Here is a 19,750-nt window from a genome sequence, read left to right on the forward strand (position 1 = left end):
TTTTTAAAAAATCGGGCTCTATCCTGGACTAATTCACTCAGAGTCATGTGCTGTTGGGTCTTGGAATCTGTTTTTAAAAAGTAATCCCGAGTAATCATGTCAATAGTGAGACTATTGTTTTAGTGGAAATTTTCTATCCTTTAAGGAGTATAGCTTTTATAACATGGCCTTTACTAAACTTTAATTTAATCTAACATTTATTCATTGTGATAAAATAATAATATTAATAAAACAATTATTATAATGAACTTACTATGCATCAGAGGGTACTCTAAGATATTTATATCTGTTAGCTCATTTTATCCTGACAGCAATTCTATGGCATAAGGTACTATTTTTAACCCCGTTTTAGAGACAAAGCAACTAAAGCTGGGAATGTAAAATAATTTGTCCAAAATTACTCAACTAGTGAGTGGAAGAATAAATTTTCAATTCAGATCAGTCATGCATTTTATTTTTACATAAATTACAAATCCCAGAATGTATGCTCACTGTATTTTCTTTGGAATCTCAAGTATATTTTAGAGCAATTAAAATAGGAAGAAAGTTCTGACATTTATCTTAATTTTTTTTTTTTTTTTTTTTTTTTTTTTTTTTAGTTTTTAAGGGCTCTTCATTCTGTGAGTAGTCCAAGTTTTGAAGGGTGCCAATGGTTTTCTGCTGGTAGAACTCACTTTAATATTTCTTATAGTTCACATCTTCTGGCATTGAATTCTTTCAGCATTTGTTTGTCTGCAAAATCATATAGCCATGAATTCTGAAAAAATCTTTTCTGGGTATAGAATTCCAACTTGACAGTTTCACTTTTCTTTTTCTTTTTTACTTTATAGATGTTACTTCATTGTTTTCTAGCTTGCTTACCTTCTTTTAAGAAGTCTGATGTGATTATTTTCTTTTTTAAACCTCTGAATGCAATATGTCATTTCCCCCCATCTGGGTGCCTCCAAAATATTTTTTTAATAGAAAAGTATATAGAATTACAAATTTTTTTTATTTTGATTATATGTATTAAAGAAATGTATAACATCAGAGGCTTTCTGTATGTACTACTTTTGTTTTGAGCAATTTGAGCAACCATCAGTGTCTTCTCTGAATACAGTAAGTCCCCTACATACGAACCTCCGAGTTGCAAACTTTCAAAGATGCTAATGTGCGTTCGCATTCCCAATCACGTAAGTCAGTTCACGTGTCTGACGTACATTATCATGTGCACGCATCCTCTATAAGTGTCTGTGCTTTTGTGAACTTTACTGTACAGTACTGTATAGAGTATGGTAGTACAGTATCTTTATTTCAAGCTCAGGAGGTCCAGAAGCAAGCGTAAAAGCAGTGGTGATGTAGCTGGTACATACTACTATAGTTTTCAAGGTACTGTACTGTAAGATTAAAAATGTTTTCTTCATTTTTTGTGTTTGTTTTTTATGTATTATTTGTGTGAAAAGTGTTATAAACCTATTACAGTCCAGTGCTACATAGCCGGTTGTGTTAGTGGAGTACCTAGGCGAACTTTGTGACTTATGAACAAATTAGACTTACAACAACAAAAGTGCTCTTGGATTGGAACTCATTTGTATGTAGGGGACTTACTGTAGATCTGCCTTATATGCGAACAGATTAAACAGGACAGCTTAAACTCCCTGTGCCAGGCAATTTTCTACATCAAAAACATTTATTCAATCCATTTACCTATTCTGACTCACTTTCCTCTGTTTCTTCAGGACCACTTGGCTTATGGCCTTGATTTTGCTTCATATTACTTATGCCCTGACTTGGTAAGCACATTCTTTCTCTTCCAGTTTGACCTGACATTCCACCTCAGGAATAAAGTTATTGATACTCACCCTCCAGGGACACTGAGCAGGGCCGCAGATTAAAGGCAGAAGAGCTCTTCTGATTCCTCCACTTTGACCCACAAAACTGAATAAATGATTCCACCATATGGATTCCCTCTTTGGGAAGACTGATTGGACCAATTATTTAAATCCCAGTATGAAGATTCACTTCAAGGATTCATCAGTTCAACCTGTATATGAGATTCAACATTTAAAATTGACTAAAAAAGGAAATATTTACCACTCTCCTAAATATGAGACAAATATAGTTTATACACTACTCTAAGATTTTTTAAAGAGACTATCAGTAAAAACGGATGCTTTAGAGCATTTTTCTCAATTTGAGGTCAGACAACCTCCACTACCTTCCCCTAGTTTACTTGGTGCAATGCAGATTCTTGGAAACACTGCTGACTTCTAATCCTAACATCTCTAAGGGTGGATTCCTGTTATCTGCATGATGAAAAGCTTTCCATATAATTATTGTGCACACGAAAATTTGAAGTTCAGCGTTAGGTATTTATACATATTCTTAAAATTTTAAACATAATATTAATTCTTTCTTTTACGGTGTTTGGGGTCATCGTTTGATAGTTTAAAATTTGGGTACATCATGAAGATATATGAAAAAAATCATTTTTGACAAAAACAAATGTCTTTTTACCTAAATGTGTTACTGAAGTTAACATGGTTTGTAGAAATAATGACCAGTATATCAAGAAAATAATATTATTGGCAGCAATAGATGATTGAACCCATAAATATGTCATAGCAAAAGCTCAATAATGAGTTGGAAACAGCAACTTGCCAATGTAGCATTTGCTTCAGCAATTCAAAAGGGGTCAAGCACTATTTCTATTGCTTTAGGAGTTATAATAAAAGACACTTTTAGAATGTCTCCAGCTCAGTAGGTAGCAAGAAAACAATGAAATGCTCTTACAATTGATACAGGACAACAACATCTTGGGAGTGTATTAAAGGTTTCCAAATAAATATAACCTTGACTTAAAAAATATTCTAAAGCATAGACTAGAGAAATCTATCCTACTTGTTTATGAAATAAATAGTTTCATGTGATATGTAACTATTTGCAATTAAAAGTATCCTATGAAAATTAAGTCAGAAAGCATTAAAAATCTACCTAATTTAATAAATAGTAATTAATAACAGCAGTGATATCTGCTATAATGCAAACTGTAATATAGCCCAATAAGAGTTCCTCATGTGTAGAAAATAATTATATATTATTATGTAAAATAAAATAAATGACAGTTGTATAAAGGTAATGTCATAGTCTAAGGGCTGGAGAAATCAAATCATACAGAGGGAAAATTTTAAGACACTATGTTTTATACATTTTGTAGGTGCCTTAGTAACTGCCCTCATAACAAATTATGATGAAATTAGGACAGAGATATGGTTAGATAACAGAGTAAAAACCAAAAGATTGAATTTGGATTGATTATCTTTTTTTTTTTTTTTTTTTTTTTTTACTTCAGTGGTAATAAGAAAAATTTTCCCACAATTGGCAATCAAAAGAGAGTACAAAATATCCTTTCAATGACATACTGAGGCAATGCTTAGGGAGCATCTGAGGGACCATTTAATGATTTGGAAGTAGGTATGAGTATTCCATGTTGCAATTTATTATTTGGTGAGAATCCAGGTGGTATGAAGTTAAAGGTTAACTTGTAGACTGCTGTCCAATAGACAAGATAACCACAAAGGTTACACTTGTATCATCCCATAGGGGAAGAACTAGTTTTGTATGTCCCCTAACTTCATATTCTTTGCTCTTTTCGTCTGTAAATGACTTTGTGAAGTACTATTTCAGGGTCAACAAGCCTTTCTTGTACATGGTCAGATAATAAATATTTTCTGTTTTGAAGTTCGTGTCTCTGCCTCAACTATTCTATCATTATAGAAATTGTAGGCAGACATAAGCAATACATAATCAAAGAATGTAGCTGTGCTTCAATAAGCTTTATTTAAAGAAACTGGCTGGGTTAGGCTTATGGGGCATAGTTTGCCAACCTTTGTATTGTGTAACCTCTTTTTCTGAAGTCCTTTTGGTGTTCCATGTTATTGGTTTGTTGATTTTGACACATGTTCATTCTATATTTATATGCTATATTTTGAACTTTGGAAAATAATATATAGACAGTAGCATATAGGAAAATAATGAGGCAGAAAGTAACCAAAAGAAAGTTAAATTTCCTTTCTATATTAATCAAGACAGTCTGACTATAGTATCACATTCCTGCACAAAGAATAAATTTGGGACATTTCAAGAAGGACCGTTCAGTCCCAATAACAAAGACAGCATTGGTGTGACAATGCTAATTGAAATAAATTATTGTGATACAGCTTAGTGATGTATTTTTTACATTTTATATTTGTGTAAAATTTGAAATAATTTAATGCTTGACAATTTATTCAAAATAATTTAGTTTAAACATTATCTTAAAAACCTATTCTATTTTTGATACTGTAAAATGTATCCACATCTCTTTTTTTTACCAATGTAATAGAAAGCCATTGTCCATCTCCTAGAAAGGAAGCATAGCAAGTTTCTCATTCAAGTTCCAATATTTAAAAATTTTTGATTAAAGTTATTAAGACTAAGAGAAAAGTTAATCTACAAGAAAATGTATTTTGATGGATGATTACACAACCCAGAGATAGCCGACTTGTAAACGGGAGTTGAGAAGAAACACTGGGATAAAAGGAGTAACATGTTATAAATAGAAAGCAAATATCTGACTTTCATCTAGTGCATGAGAAAAGGGTACCACAAGGGAAGCACTGCAGGTGCAGGAGCTAGGGGCCAACAGCTCACTACAACTTCTGCTTAGAAAAGTTAAGAGTTGGTGGTGTGAAAGGAAATGCATAAGGTGTAAATTCAGGGTCACTAGCATCTGGGGTTTGAACAGGTTTATTCAACTCAAGAGACTCAGAGTAATCATCTATAAATGTTGAATCTAATATCTACCCCAGGACAAATAAGTGAGATAATTTATATATGGAAAAACTTTACAGGTCTCAAATACATTGTCTTAGCTTTCTATAAAATGTTAGTTTAAATCAGAAGCTTTGTAGTGAAATTTGGAATAAAGAATTTATTGACCCAATACTTTTTGAGATTGCAAAACTCTGGACTACTATGAAAGAAAATGAGAAGGTATTTGAATGTTACTCACCTTAAAATTTAAATTAAAATCATGTTTATTCTATATTTCTTCACTGTGAAATTATATTGCAGTGTATATCTGTTTACTAAAGAGAGCAATAAATTAGTTTTGAGAGTTGTCACCTAAAGACTGTTGAGTTTGAAATTATGTAAGTGTTTGTTACAATTTCCATAGTAGAAGAATGTGTATATCCCCTTAAGGTGATAAACTACGTTTGTCAAAAGACTGTGACAAAATACTGCTGAATATGAATGCAATAGTCTTGTTATATCTAACCCTGAAGAAGTTTAAAAACACAAACTATAGATTTTCTTGATTTTAGAATAACAAGAGAGAAGCTTTTCATTGACTAGGTTTACAAAGTAAAAATAATTAAGGTATATAAAAATGATTAATTGTAAAGGAATACTAACTTCTTTTCTTTGACATACATACACAAGGTTTGACATGGAAATATGTGCACAGCTTTTTACCTCTCTTTTTCAAGTCTTCCACTTCCCTGATTTTATAATCTCATTCAAGAATTCAAGCGCATTTTGTCCTATATACTTAGAGGGAAAAAATGGGAACACTAAGAGGTAATAAATGCTTCTCTATTCCACAAAGCATAAATGAAACAAAACAAAAAAAAAAACTGTTGTTAAATTTCATCTTTCATGTCTAAAATGATATTTTTGTTAGGATTCAAACCAGAACATAACAAACCATAGATCCTCCCCAATAGATAAGAAGTCTAGCTTTTCTCTAGAATTTCCATGACATAAGTAATTTCCGTGAAATTTTTGAACACTGTGGTAGGCGGAATAATGTCCCCCGGCGATGTCTAGTTCTAATCCTTGGAACCTGAGATTATATAAACTTACCTGGGAAAGGACTGCAGATGTGGCTGGGGTTAAAGACCTTGAGATGGGAAAATTGTCCAGGATTACCCAAATGGGATGAGGTCAGAGGAAGACGCAATATTTCTGGCTTTGAATATGAAGGAAGAGGGGCATATTTCCAAGGAATGTGGTAGTCTTTAGAAGTTCGGAAAGGCATGGACACTGATTTTCCCTAAGGCTGGGGTGATTTGTTATGGCATCAATAGCAAACTAATACAGGCACCTACAGGCACTAGGAATCCATCTTCACATTTGCTTATTGACTGTCCTTTGCATACACTCTTCATGTTGCTGGCTGACTCTGCCAGTCACTGAGCAGAGCTTCTTAACATTTATCTCCAGGCCATTAGCTTTCTCTGTGCCTATTTACTTTGTGTATGAATCTAGTTGTTTCCCTTAATTTCCTTAAGTCTTATTAAGGCCACATTGTATGTTTAAAAAGTTGCAGACCTCTCTGAGAGAATGAAAGATACACAGGGCCTTGCTTCTCTAATGCTGAAACACCATTGTTGGCATGGCATAAGGGATGTGGTTTAGAGATTACACCTTGCACAACAGAGGGGTTATAAAGAAGTTTATGGACGGTTGTCGCTTCTGAAATTGCTGTAAGCCAGAAGAGCTGTTACTGACCAGGGTAAATAGACTAAGGATAAAACAGACTCACATATTGTATGCTTGGATCTGGATTATTTTGAGGCATCAATGTGTGTTTGTTGAAAATAAATATTGTCTATGTTGTCAAAACCGAAGATGACTCTAGTCATACAATTTCTGTTGTAGACTTGTGTCTGCTTTTGACAGGATGTACTCATTTGTTTGGGTTTTCTTTTCCAAAAAGATCAAGCTTGGATAAAATCAGAGACATGTTCCTTCTGAAGCAGAAATAATCTCTCTGAATATTGCTTATTACAACTAGAAACACAAAGGTGTTCATACATGATAGACATGTCAGGAAAGCTGTTTCCAAATTTTAGTTTTGGTGGAGAGTTATGAAATCTAATCTCTCTACTCCTGTAATATGAAATCCATCTTTTGATCTCACAATAGTTACACAGAGAATGAACATATTCATGCCAGACTTCTGATACTTTCACCTCTCTTCTTATGAATGTATTATTCATGCTTAAGGTCTCAGTGTTAATGTCTGTACTTTAAAACACCTCATCTTTTTCCTTTTTAGTGTTTTAAAAACATGTTTCCAATCACTAGTATTTATTTACTAGTATTATTTATATTTACTATCTCTAGCTCCCTTAGTTTATTATCTGTCTGAAGGAAATAACTGTATCTCTTGGTTTGCCTGATATTCTGTGTACCTACTGATGACTAAGAATTTGTTGAATGGATGGATAAAAGTAGATTTGAGAACATACCTACTCTGGTAAGTTCTAGAAATCAAAGATACTACTATTATAACTAAAGATTTATGTTGAAAGCATGACTCCTACAGTGTGCCTGACTGAATTTAGTGTCTTTAAACCTTTTCCAAAATATGAATTATTTCCAAACTTAGGTACAAATGGACACACACACATAACATTGACAGTGCTCCTATTCCAACTCTGCTAACTGATAATGCTAGGAAGTTGACTAGATAAAAGAATACTAAAAATAAAACAATGAATGGCAAATTGTAATGCTGTGAATAATGTAATGTACAAAGCTTGCCTCAAAACATCTAGAGAATGTTTTGAGATCTTTGAGATCAAAAGGCTAAAAAATAACATTTAAAAGAAACAAAAAAATTGAATACAGACTCAAAATGCAAGTTCTCAGACTTTCAAAGTTACAAATGTAGAAGCTGCTTCATCTTCAAAGGAAAACTAAAATCCTAAGGAAGCTTATTTGATAGGAAATGGGCATGACACCTATCTTATTCATTGTTTATATGATTTTCCTCTTTGCCAACATCAATGAAAGATGACAAGGAAGCTGAGTCTCATCAAAGAATTTTAAGTCTTGTTCAGGTGACTATCACAAGACCTGTCTTTTTGTCTTCTTCTTTCAGTCCTATGCCCCTGCCATCCAAGCTGCTTCTGGTTCCCCCAGGGACACGGTGGAGGAGAGAGATAAAAGGAAAAGAACAAGATCTCATTTGACAGATGATGCTGTAGGCTGGAGTGGTTCTCACTGTGTAACACACACAAATGCTGCCTCTATCGCATACAGGGTGATTATGAGCGCGTCAGAGACATTCCAGGTGGGGCAAATGAATAATTACACTATTCTCTGAAGTGGACAAACTATTGTGACTTCCCTCAAGTCCTCCTTCAGTGATACAAATCCCCAAAACCTTCTCTTCTGGGGTTGCTTCAGCACCACAGGCATCCCTTTTAAGATGGCTCAGCCTGGCTTCCCTCTCTGGTATTCACTGAGGTCAGTCTAAAACTGATGAAATTCTGGAAGAAAGGTACAGCCCTTTCCCGACTTCTGTTTTAACCTGGTATCCCTGTCAGTTCCAACCAGCTTCCCATCTTTAGCTTTCCTAATGAGAACCACTCACTAGGAGATTCCCAACTCCAGAAGGCAAAGATGACTCTCTCAAATCTCTCTTAACTCCACAAGCAGGTAGCAGCTTATGATGGTCTACACGGTTCCCAGCTCCAGCAACGTCCAAGCAGAGCCAAGAAGCCAGTCTTTTGGACAAACAAACCCAATCTTTTTGAGTTATTCTCTTGAAGCCATCCCTCATTTGTCTTAAGATAGAAGAGAAACATCACTACTCTTCTACCATAGGGAAAGGAAAGTTATGCTGATATTCTTTATCAGGGAATTGACAGTGCTGGTGAATCTTTGAAACCCTCCTTACTTCTGAACTTATTATGCTATTTTTTCATATAACCAGAAAGTGGGTAATGGGCTAAGAATTAGAGAACTATCCTCTGGACCCTATGGATCACTAACAGTTCTCACAAAAATGAATGGGCCTTCATCAATTCACTGTCTTCAGCTTTGGGACCTCAGAAATCCATCTGCAATAACAGAAGTCCCATATGTCATCTTGTTTCAATTAAATGATATGGAAACTTTCATAATAAATAGGTACAATCTTCAAACCCACCCTCTGCCCTCCAGTTTTAGTTGCTACAGAAACGATTTTTAAATGTTTTCATTTTAAATACTTTTGAATTCCTCTGTATCTTAAATAAACTTTTATATTTTTCTTAATCCAATTAACATCTATTGCCCCTCACTACGAAAAAAGCCAAGACTTTTAAACACATCCCATGTCATCTCTATACCTACTTCATTTTTCAAATTGTTTGTACTTTCTATATTAGTTTTTAGTTGGTTATCTTTATTTTTTTGTTCCATTAAATTTAAGCAGTATTTCTTGATTCTCTGATATATAAGATATAGATATTCATGCTTTTTTTCTATTTACTTTACCTTTTCCCTACTAATTTCCATCTTGAGAACTATGGTTTTATTTTAAATCATAAAATTACTTTTATATCACATTTTTCTTTGAAATGATAAATAAACTATTCTTCTATTTTCTACATGTGTAAAAACAAAGAATGCTCATCTTATTATGGCTACAATATCACTGGCTATGGAAAAATCCAAAAAAATATGCTGAGATTAATTTTCTTCTCTGCAGGTCCAAAGCCAGATTCTCTGTAGCAGTTGAACAAGAAATTTTCTAGTGCCAGGGTCAAATGGATTCTCATGTTCCACACTCTGTGGTGAAGGCATTTACAGTCCAGTGAGGGTCCCCTCACTCCCCAGATCGTTTACAGTCAGGGATGTGGAACCAGAACTTACCAATGAATGGAAGTGTTTAGTGTCTTCTATGGGTCAGCATTGCTGTCTGACACTCTACCACATTATTCTCCTGTTTGAGTGACCTGAACCCCATGTGTTCCACATGACGTAATAATGAGATGTCAGCAACCTGTATCCCTAAGTCACCATGTGGAAGGCAGCCACCCTCTGGACCCAGAGCCTAGGACAGACCTTGACTGATGATGTACAAACCTCTGAGATGTCAGGTGTGTGTGGACTGCAGCAGAGTTTAGCCCAACCTGAATAATTAGGTACTACAACATTTGTTCAAAACCACACAACAGTTTAATTTTCTTTCTACTCAGATTATGGTATTCTTTCACAACTCCTGTTTTTCGAGAGTTTTTCATTTGACTTTCCTTTTTCTTGATGAACAAGCTATAAGATTTCAACATACCCTCAAAATTCATCAGTGTTTCTATCATTTTTTTTTTTTTTTTTTTTTTAGTATTTATAAATGTTTCCTTCCTGATGGTATTCTCCCAAGAGACTTCCAATCTTCTGCTACAACCTGTACAGGTTTTTCTCAGTCTGTTACAGATTTGCTCATCAATTAGAACAAGGGTATCATAGCTGTTATAATTTATTCTCTCATATTTCCCTTTTTCTTTTACTGGACATTACCTCTGTATGAAAAATATGTTCATTTTTACTGAAAATGAACAGAAATATCTATTTGTACTGGTAGTTTAGAAGAGTACAGAATTCTATGATAAATATTTTCCCATACTTGAATTCATTTTCTGTTGTCCTCTAACATACATTTATTCTAATAAGTGTATGCCACTATGATTTCTTTCAAAGTGGCCTCTTTTATTTTTTTTTATTTCTAGAAGATTAAGGATCTTTTCTATCTTCTTGAAGTATCATTGAAGTATCCGAATGAAGTTGCTAGATGTGATTTGTTTGTTTTGTTTTGGGTAGTATTTCATGCTGTGTAGGATTTCAAGTGTACTTTTATGGTGAAGATTCTTGTCTTCTTTAGCTATACAAAACTGTTTTGCAAAATGACTCTATCATTTAACTAACCTTTTTTATTGCATTAATAATTTTAATTTCTAAGAATGTTTACATTCTTCTGATTAAACTATTATTTTTCTTGTTAATATTTTCCTGACTTTTTTGGAAGCAATATCTTTTTGAATCTAATTGGATTCTAAAACTTATTGTCAATAAATAATCTTTGTTTTTTTTTTTTTTTTTTCTTAAATGTTACTTTTTTCATGGTAAATGGGAGACTATGCTGATTACTATAGATAATTCTTATAGATTTCCTATGCTGCTATGTATGTATATCTTTTCCCACAATGGCTCTCTGACTAAAGAGAAGGCTGATAAGGGCTGTAACTCATGCTGGTGAGATCATTGAATCCTTGGCTCCTATTTTGGGTGTGTTGTTGGGGAGATGGCCTTTGGGTCCTGCAGGATGTCTTTGTGATGGAGTGATCAATTTTTACAAGAAAACCCAGTTTTCTCTTGGCAGTTCTTTTAAATTACCCTCAGGTTTTTTATAGGGTTAAATGCAAATGCCTGGCTGCCATTCACTGTGTACTCAGGTGTTCAGGAGGAGGGCAGAGAAGGGGACAAACTGGTGTAACTATTCTGAAGCATAGTTTTCAGTTCTATCATTTGGCTATATTATAACAGACAGATATCTCCATTTTTAAGTCCCTCTTTACAGCTGCATTTTATCTCCATTTTATTTATCTGAAAGCAGAGTCGGCAAGAAGTCTCAGTAAGATTGGCCCCATCTCCACTGAGGCTTCAGCGAGGTCGGCCCGGCCTCCGTTGCAGCACCTTCTATTATAGATCATCTTATGCTCTGTTCTCTCAATCAACAAGCTCTCATAGGTCTCTGTATTTCATGAATTTATGGATTTTTCTCATCTGATGTAATGTCTCTCATTCATTTCTGTGCTAGGATAAATGTATTCTCTTTCTTAATTCTATGCTGTCCAGTCAGTGGATTCTTGGGGTGGAGAATAAGAAAGCATGTATGTTTGGCTGGCTCTTAGGGTGACCATCTTTCCATGCCCCACATACCCTAGAGATGGGAGAAAGGGTCAGCTACTGCCCTGCTCAAAACCCCTTTCAGATCCATATATTTCACTCCTGAGTAACTTTCCACAGATGTTCCTTATCTAAAAGCATCCTAACTTCTTTTCTGATCACAACTTTTCATTCTTTCATTTTTCTATTATATGAAATACACAGTTTACCTTTTACAGAATTGACTGCTTTGATTTGTGCTTACTTATGAATTCCTGCATATCTTTCTATCCATCCTCATCTGGTTTAAATTTTAGGGTGATTTCACCTGAACCATTTTCTTGCCAGTTTTGGAATCTCTCCTGCTCTTCTGTCTCTGACCTCATGTTGTTTCCTCATGTTGACCTGGGAAAACACCAATTCTCAGTCAAATCAATGTTTGCGCTCACAGGGGACATGAGTGACACTCAGCACACTCACATGCTCACATTAAGATAAAGGTAGCTCCACAAACCTGTAGCCTCAATCATAGCCAGCCACTCAGTAATAAAGGACCATGGTTCCGTTATTTCTATTTAACTGTCTCCTCTTCTACACAGTAACAATGTCCATATTTTATCTTCTACTCTCTTCAAATGTTCCAAGAAAAAACTTTGATCTCCACTCTCAGCAGGTAATTTCCTCACCTAAGTAATGAGAAAATAGTATTTCCTTTTTTTCTTACAACCAAACATCATAAACTACATGTGTCCATGTCATCTTTTATTCTTTCTACCTATTAGAATAAAGGTGTGTACAGGGATTGATTGGTTAAATTGCAGTAAGAGACATTCTTTGAATCTTAGTTCTTAAAACAATAAAAAGGCTTAGGTTCTATTTTCTTCACATCCTTCTTTCTGAGACGTGACTATCTATTTGCTACTTCAGACCCATAGTTCTTTCACTCAGCTTAAAAACAGCCACCTTGTGAGCATCTGAAATAATAAACTTTTGGAAGAAAGCAGCACTTAACATTTTGTCTAAGTGAAAAATCTTTGAGCTTTTTTTAGTTTGAGATCTTTACCATTGCATTTATCACTAGAAGTTCATTTTATCCAAATAAAATTTCTGACCTTATCTCTATTCTGCTAACAAATATTTTACCTTAGCTCATCTCTTCCTGTGATTAATGGGTAACAATTAAGATATACTAACATTATGGCTTCCAACCATTCCCCTCCAGCTACACACACTACTCTCTCACGCTACTGTCGGCATTAGTTTTACTATGTGTTCTGTGCGGCATCATGGTGCTCTTTCAGCCTTCCATTCTGTTAGGTCTTTTTCTTCAGTGACTACCACCGACTTCCAGTCCAGGGCCACATACATTAATGTTTTATTATGAATGGAGCCCACCTCCAGATCATCTATTAGTTATTTGAATACATGCTGCAGTAACAAGCTCCCAAACTGCAGTTTATCAATGATATGGAAGTCTCTTGCTGACTTATTGGGTAGTCATTGGACCACCAATCCTTACTGAAGGATGTGTCTGTCTGGGAGCTGGACACTCTGCTCACAGTGTGGGGTCTGGGGGTCTGCGATGGGCCAGTGTACCCTCTTGTATCCCAGCAGCATTCTTTATCCCAGGCTTCTATGAGGAAGTGTGTGAGAAAGTTTATAATGTGTCAGCTTTAGACCTTGACCACATATATTAGATCAGCATTCCATTGGCTTAAAAATCAGTCATATGGCCACATATAACTTGCAGGTGACCAGGAAATATTATCTGTGTCTGGGTATCTGCTTCCTAGGAAACTTTTTTCACCATGAGCACACATTACACAAGACAGCTAACCTTTTTGCTAAAACAAACTACTAATGTTATGCTATATAATAGGCTTTGGTCATAGTAATATTTGGTATTAAAATAGTTGGTAAATTATTAATGATAATGGAGGCTGTCCCCAAATTAGCAAACATTTCAAGTTTCTAGCACTGAGTCTGCATTTAAAGGAAATCCTTGCCAAGCCTACCAGAACAGCTGATAGACCTGCAGAAACTGGGGACGTTGTGTCCACAGCCAGTGCTGGAGCCAGGTTTCTGGATTGTCTGGGAGCCCAGTGCCCACTTGCAGGAATCCAGGAATTAGAACAGAATCCCACAGGACTGTTCTGAGGCCAGCTCCCCTTCACCATAGCTGGGCCCTCATCCAAGGGTTCTGCTTCTTTCATCCCTCACTTTTACCCCACCACCTAAACTGGGGGGATAAATTGGATATCAATGCTAATCATTTCCAGGGTAAACACCAAACCAGATATTTCTTAGTTACTTTGTAAGTGACAAGTTACTTTGTAAATGACAAGTTAAAAAAATAAATGAGTACATTTTGAAATATTTTTATAGAGGAAAGAAAGTTATTACTATTATTATTATTTTAGCTACAGTGGAAATTCCAGTGCTTCCTTGTTCAATTCGGTTGCCAGGCTGCATTTAAAAATTAAAGTTTATTTTTTCTTGAATAGTATAATATACATCCACATGATAGCATATATAGAAAATACAGGAAAATAGAGACAGGCGACGTAAAGTCTACTACAGACCTTTTATTAAAAGGCAACATATCTTAGTATTTTGATCTATTTTGTTGGTAATATGTTATATATCACTATTTTCTTCCTACTGTGGTTAAGATAACATAATATATGGTAAACCTACATATTTTAAAATAGTTTGTTTTGTAAACTGTCACCATGATAATAACTATACCTTAACGAGATAGTTTGGGAGAGGGGATGCTAGTCAAATAGTGAATAATTCTGAAAACAAATGATGGTATTTGGAGGTAGCATTTTACAGTGAAATTCAATGTATTATGGAATCAGATAGATCTGGCTGAACTTTGACAAACTTATTTTAGGACTGAACTTCTTCTACTACAGAAATTGGTGAACTAAGGCTTGTAGGCCAGATCTAGCCACTGTCTGCCTTTATCTGCTTTATTGGAATACACCCATCCAATTACTTATTGTCTATGACTGCTTTCACACTCCAGTGGCAGAGCTGAGTAGTTGTGACAGGGATGGAAATATTTACTATGTGCCCTTTTATGGCAAAATTTGTATAACCTGTTCCAGGAGGTTAAAGGATAAAACCTAGTAATTAAAAGAGAATAAATAATACTTGTTATACTTGCTCTTGAGTGTTAGATGAGGAAAGTGAATCTTTCCATGACTAATTAAGTAGAATTAGGATACATGTCAGGCAACTGACATCAGGGTCTGCAAGATTAACCACGTTCTACCTTTTAGCCAATGTTTAATTCCAAAATGCTTTTACTTTGTTAATTTAGTTTAGTTGTCTACTTGAAGGACTCAAAAGCTTTTCTTCCTTTTTTTTTTTTTTTTTGTTTATTTTGTTAGCTTCATTTTAATTTCTAGTATTGTGGATGTAGCTTATTATTATTAATTATTATTATTACTTAGAATAGCTTGTTCTAAGTGTTCACTTTAATAATCAACTTTTTCCAAGTTCACAGAACAGACTTTGGTATTATTCTTATAAAATATGTAAAATTAACAAGTCTTCATATTAGCTGATTTTCTTCAGTGTATAAATCTTGATTGGTCTTTGTTTATTGTGTATGAAGTATTTTTTTCCACCCTAGTGATGGAGAGCTTAGACTGTCCAGTAACTTTACCTATGCTATAATTTCCTAGTAATTTATGTACACTGGCATGATTATTTCTGTCATAGGAAAGTACCGTATAGGAGTTTTCTGTTAATGTTTTTAAATGATAAAACTGCTAATGAAATTAAGCTCTGTGAACTTTTATTTTCAGTTTATAGAATTAACTCCTGAATTATTTATTGTAGCTTAAAATGAAGGGATTTTGCAAATACTTCAGATTTCACCTGAAATTTCAATAAATCCAGAACACTGTCTACTGTCAACTAAAAAGCATTTTGTACAGTCAGACTATCAGAATGCAAGTTCAAGAAGAAAATAAAAGTGACAGAAGGAAATTCTTTTTTTTTTTTTTGGTTTTGCAAATTTCAACCCTGTTTTAAAAAAAAAGTTATTTTATTAAAGTATAGTTGATTTACAAGTTTGTGTTAATTCATTTGTGCATATATATACATTTTGTCATATTCTTTTCCATTATGGTCTATCAGAGGATACTGAATATATTTCCTTGGGCTATACAGTAGGACCTCGTTGTTTATCCATTCTGTATATAATATTCAACCCTGCTTTTTTTTTTATTTTTTGACATATTCTAATCTCAAATGTTTGCGCTGAAGACTGACACTTTGTAGTTTGTTTATACTCATCCTGGAACTCCACAATTCTTATGTAGTAGCTTGGATTATTGTATCTAACTCACCACTCCTGGTTATAACGTAATTATGTATCTGTATCCTTTGCTTTGTGAATTTTGTGGTGTCTCCTACCAGAATACCCAAGAGTAAACTTTCTTGCCCTGTTAAATACCAGACTTGTGATTTGCCCTCTTCAATAGAAAGTGAGCAGAAATAAGCACACAGAGACTTTCGATGTGCATGAGTGATTTGTCTTGGTTTTTCAGAGCTCCTGGCCTCTGCCTGGAGGAAAAGTGTGCCCGGATGTCCATTCACTCTGAATCACAGAATGAAACAGGAGGAAAAACCTAAGCTAGTGTCTCTTTACCTTACTATGATGTTGATACTGTAAGGAAACTTATAAAACATTTTTCCCCCTAATTGCCTCCTCCCACCCATGAAATTTTAATCCCACAGGTATACTACTTTTGCTTCTATAATGTGACCTTTTGGAGTAACACAAATCATTGTAACATGTAAATTGCATACATACATCATGAACTAGTTTTTACCCCATTGGGGCCAATATTGCTTGCCTTGACGATGCATAATTTAAATCTAACCTCAAGCCAGGAGTCCAGGCTTTCCTATCCAAGACCCATGAGAGAAGTCAAACCATAGCTGATGGACAGCTGCACGGTGGTAAAGTAACTTTTTATTTTAGGTCACTGAAATTTGGATTTGCTGGTTATGCCACAATTTGTCATGTAACACTAATTAATATATCACCTTGCATTACACCAATATTCATTTATTCAATAAATATTTATTGAGAACCTGTAAAGCACCAGAAACTATGCATAACAGTGGATACGGAAGTAAAGCTTATGGCTTAAAAGGCACATGATAATCAAATAAATACAATGATAGCTGATTTGTTGCTCAGACAGGAAAGTTATAGCAGAACAGAAACCAGTCTAGAAAGACTTTTAAACAGAGGCCATATTAATGTGCTGAGAAGTTCTGATGTTGAAAGGGAATTACTAATCATTAGAGAAATGCAAATCAAAACTACAATGAGGTATCACCTCACACCAGTCAGAATGGCCATCGTCAAAAAATCTACAAACAATAAATGCTGGACCACACAGAAGGAAACATTTAGTAGTTCAAATAATCTAGGCCAAGGACATTATTTTCCAAGAGCCTAAAATAGCACCCTTTCCCTTTAATTGTTGAGCTTTCTGTGGAATGTTGTTGTACATGCAGCCACTAGATTAGAGGATAATCTTCCCTAGATTGGCTTGACCCATTTAGATGACGTCTCCTTCCAACACATATTGCTTCATTAGTAATCAGCACTCATAATTATTTGTGTTATAGTCGATCTACTATCATCTACAATTATGGAATTTTTATTTAAAAATTTTTTGCATTAAATGGATTTGTAAGGAATGAGGCAGATCGAAATGTACATAAGAGAAAAAAAGCAAGTGGCAGAACAATATGTATCTATAAAATGCTAACATATATTAAAATATTATGTACACAGGAGACAGGAAAAAGCCCAGAATATATATCAGTTTCAAAACCGTGGCTACAGATGAGGAGGGAGGGGGGAACCAGATTTTCTTTTTGAGGGGAGAAGTGTTAAAAGGGCCTAAGCCTTATTTATAACATTTTTTTTAAACATCTTTATAAAAATATGGAACACTTCACGAATTCGCGTGTCATCCTTGCGCAGGAGCCGTGCTGGTCTTCTCTGTATCGTTCCAATTTTGGTATACGTGCTGCCAAAGCAAGCACGATATAACATTTGAAATTTTAAAAGGGGAATGTGTTCATGTATTACTTCTATAATTAAAATGTAACTTAAAAAAAAAAGAAAAAAAAAACAATAAATGCTGGAGAGGTTTTGGAGAAAAGAGAACCCTCTTGCACTGTTGGTGGGAATGTAAATTGATACAGCCACTATGGAGAACAGCATGGAGGTTCCTTAAAAAACTAAAAATAGAACTACCTTACGACCCTGCAATCCCACTATTGGGCATATACCCTGAGAAAACCATAATTCAAAAAGAATCATGTACCACAATGTTCACTGCAGCTCTATTTACAATGGAAGCAGCCTAAGTATCCATCGACAGATTGAATGGATAAAGAAGATGTGTCACATATATACAATGCAATATTACTCAGCCATAAAAATAAATGAAGTTGAGTTATTTGTAGTGAGTTGGGTGGACCTAGATTCTGTCATACAGAGTGAAGTAAGTCAGAAGGAGAAAAAACAAATACTGTATGCTAACACATATATATGGAATCTAAGAAAAAAAAAAAGGTTCTGAAGAACCTAGGGGTGGGACAGGAATAAAGACACAGATGTAGAGAGTGGACTTGAGGACACAGGGATGGGGAAGGGTAAGCTGAGACGAAGTGAGAGAGTGACATGGACATATATACACTACCAAATGTAAAATAGATAGCTAGTGGGAAGCAGCCACATAGCACAGGGAGATCAGCTCAGTGCTTTGTGACCACCTAGAGGGGTGGGATAGGGAGGGTGGGAGGGAGATGCAAGAGGGAGGAGGTATGGGGATATATGTATAGCTGATTCACTTTGTTATGCAGCAGAAACTAACACACCATTGTAAAGTAATTATACTCCAATAAAGATTTTTAAAAATAAATAAATAAAACATAAACACCTCCTTAAAAAAAAAAAAGAAAAGGAATTACAGAATTTGGGAAAATTATGTGTTAAATCTCTGAAAGTGGAGTAAGGCTCATTTAAACAACGAGGAAAGTAATGAGAGTGAGTCAGGATAGAACTGGGCACTTCTGAAGGCAAACTCTGGAGCTCTGCTTTCTCCTGTTGTCCCTGAAGAAGTGACTTTGGATACAGAATTTATGTGCCCCTCATAATATGTCAATATATGAGCCTCACAGTTCGATGAATCTCCTGAATTTTTATAAGAAAAATTATGACTTATAATTCTTTTTTATTATTATTTGTTGAGAAGACAATCCAAACCTTTAAAACACCTTCTCAAGGAGTTCTGTGACCCAGCTAAAATTAAGACACACTTAATCAAGAGTTTTCTGTAGGGAAGTGTCATATTCAATATTTTGTCTTAGAAAGATTTCTCTGGCTATATTGTGTAAAATGAATTTAAAGGACCAAGATTTAGACAGAGAAAAGAGTCAGCAGTGAGTGTATATCAGGGGAAAAGTGAAGATGGCAGTAACCATGAAGGTGCCAATGTGTGAGTGGACAGTTTAGAGAGATATTTAGGAAACAGGATTGCTAGGACTTGGTGACTTTGTGTTTGGGGACATTGGGATATATTGGAGGAGATGGATAGATAATTTCATGTTTCAGTTTCGGGAAACTGGAAGGATGGTAGTATCATTGCTATGTAAGGGCAGAATTTGAGGCCAGGATGTTAGTAAAATGGCTGGAATACAAGCTCTAATTTGACCCATCTTGGAAGGACTCGCGTCCAGGCCCATGCTTATCCATATGGACAACTCAAGCTCATCATTCCCAGGAAAGTCATCCTGATGGATAAAGAAGACACTAGGAGAATTATATGTGCTTTACCATCAAGTGGAGAATTTCCCTGAAGTAGCTGAATTGTATCCTTTCTCAAGTTCAGGGAGCACTTGTATCCTGTGCATCTCATTCTGCTGGAAGCCACGGAATGGTTTTCCCCATGCCTTCTTCACCCATCTTGTGTCTCAAAGCCACATGACCTGTAATCTCTGCTCCATGAATATCTTAAAC

At 35.0% G+C, this 19,750-nt stretch overlaps 1 non-coding gene across 1 annotated transcript; it reads right to left on the reverse strand.

Moving 5' to 3' along the window:
- Positions 1-17,662: 17,662 nt before the first annotated feature.
- Positions 17,663-17,769, reverse strand: LOC137769745 (U6 spliceosomal RNA). Its single transcript, XR_011075061.1, has one exon. It is a non-coding gene; the product is annotated as a U6 spliceosomal RNA (small nuclear RNA).
- Positions 17,770-19,750: the final 1,981 nt, after the last annotated feature.

This window comes from Eschrichtius robustus, chromosome 9 (assembly GCF_028021215.1).
Source record: "Eschrichtius robustus isolate mEscRob2 chromosome 9, mEscRob2.pri, whole genome shotgun sequence".
NCBI lineage: Eukaryota > Metazoa > Chordata > Mammalia > Artiodactyla > Eschrichtiidae > Eschrichtius > Eschrichtius robustus.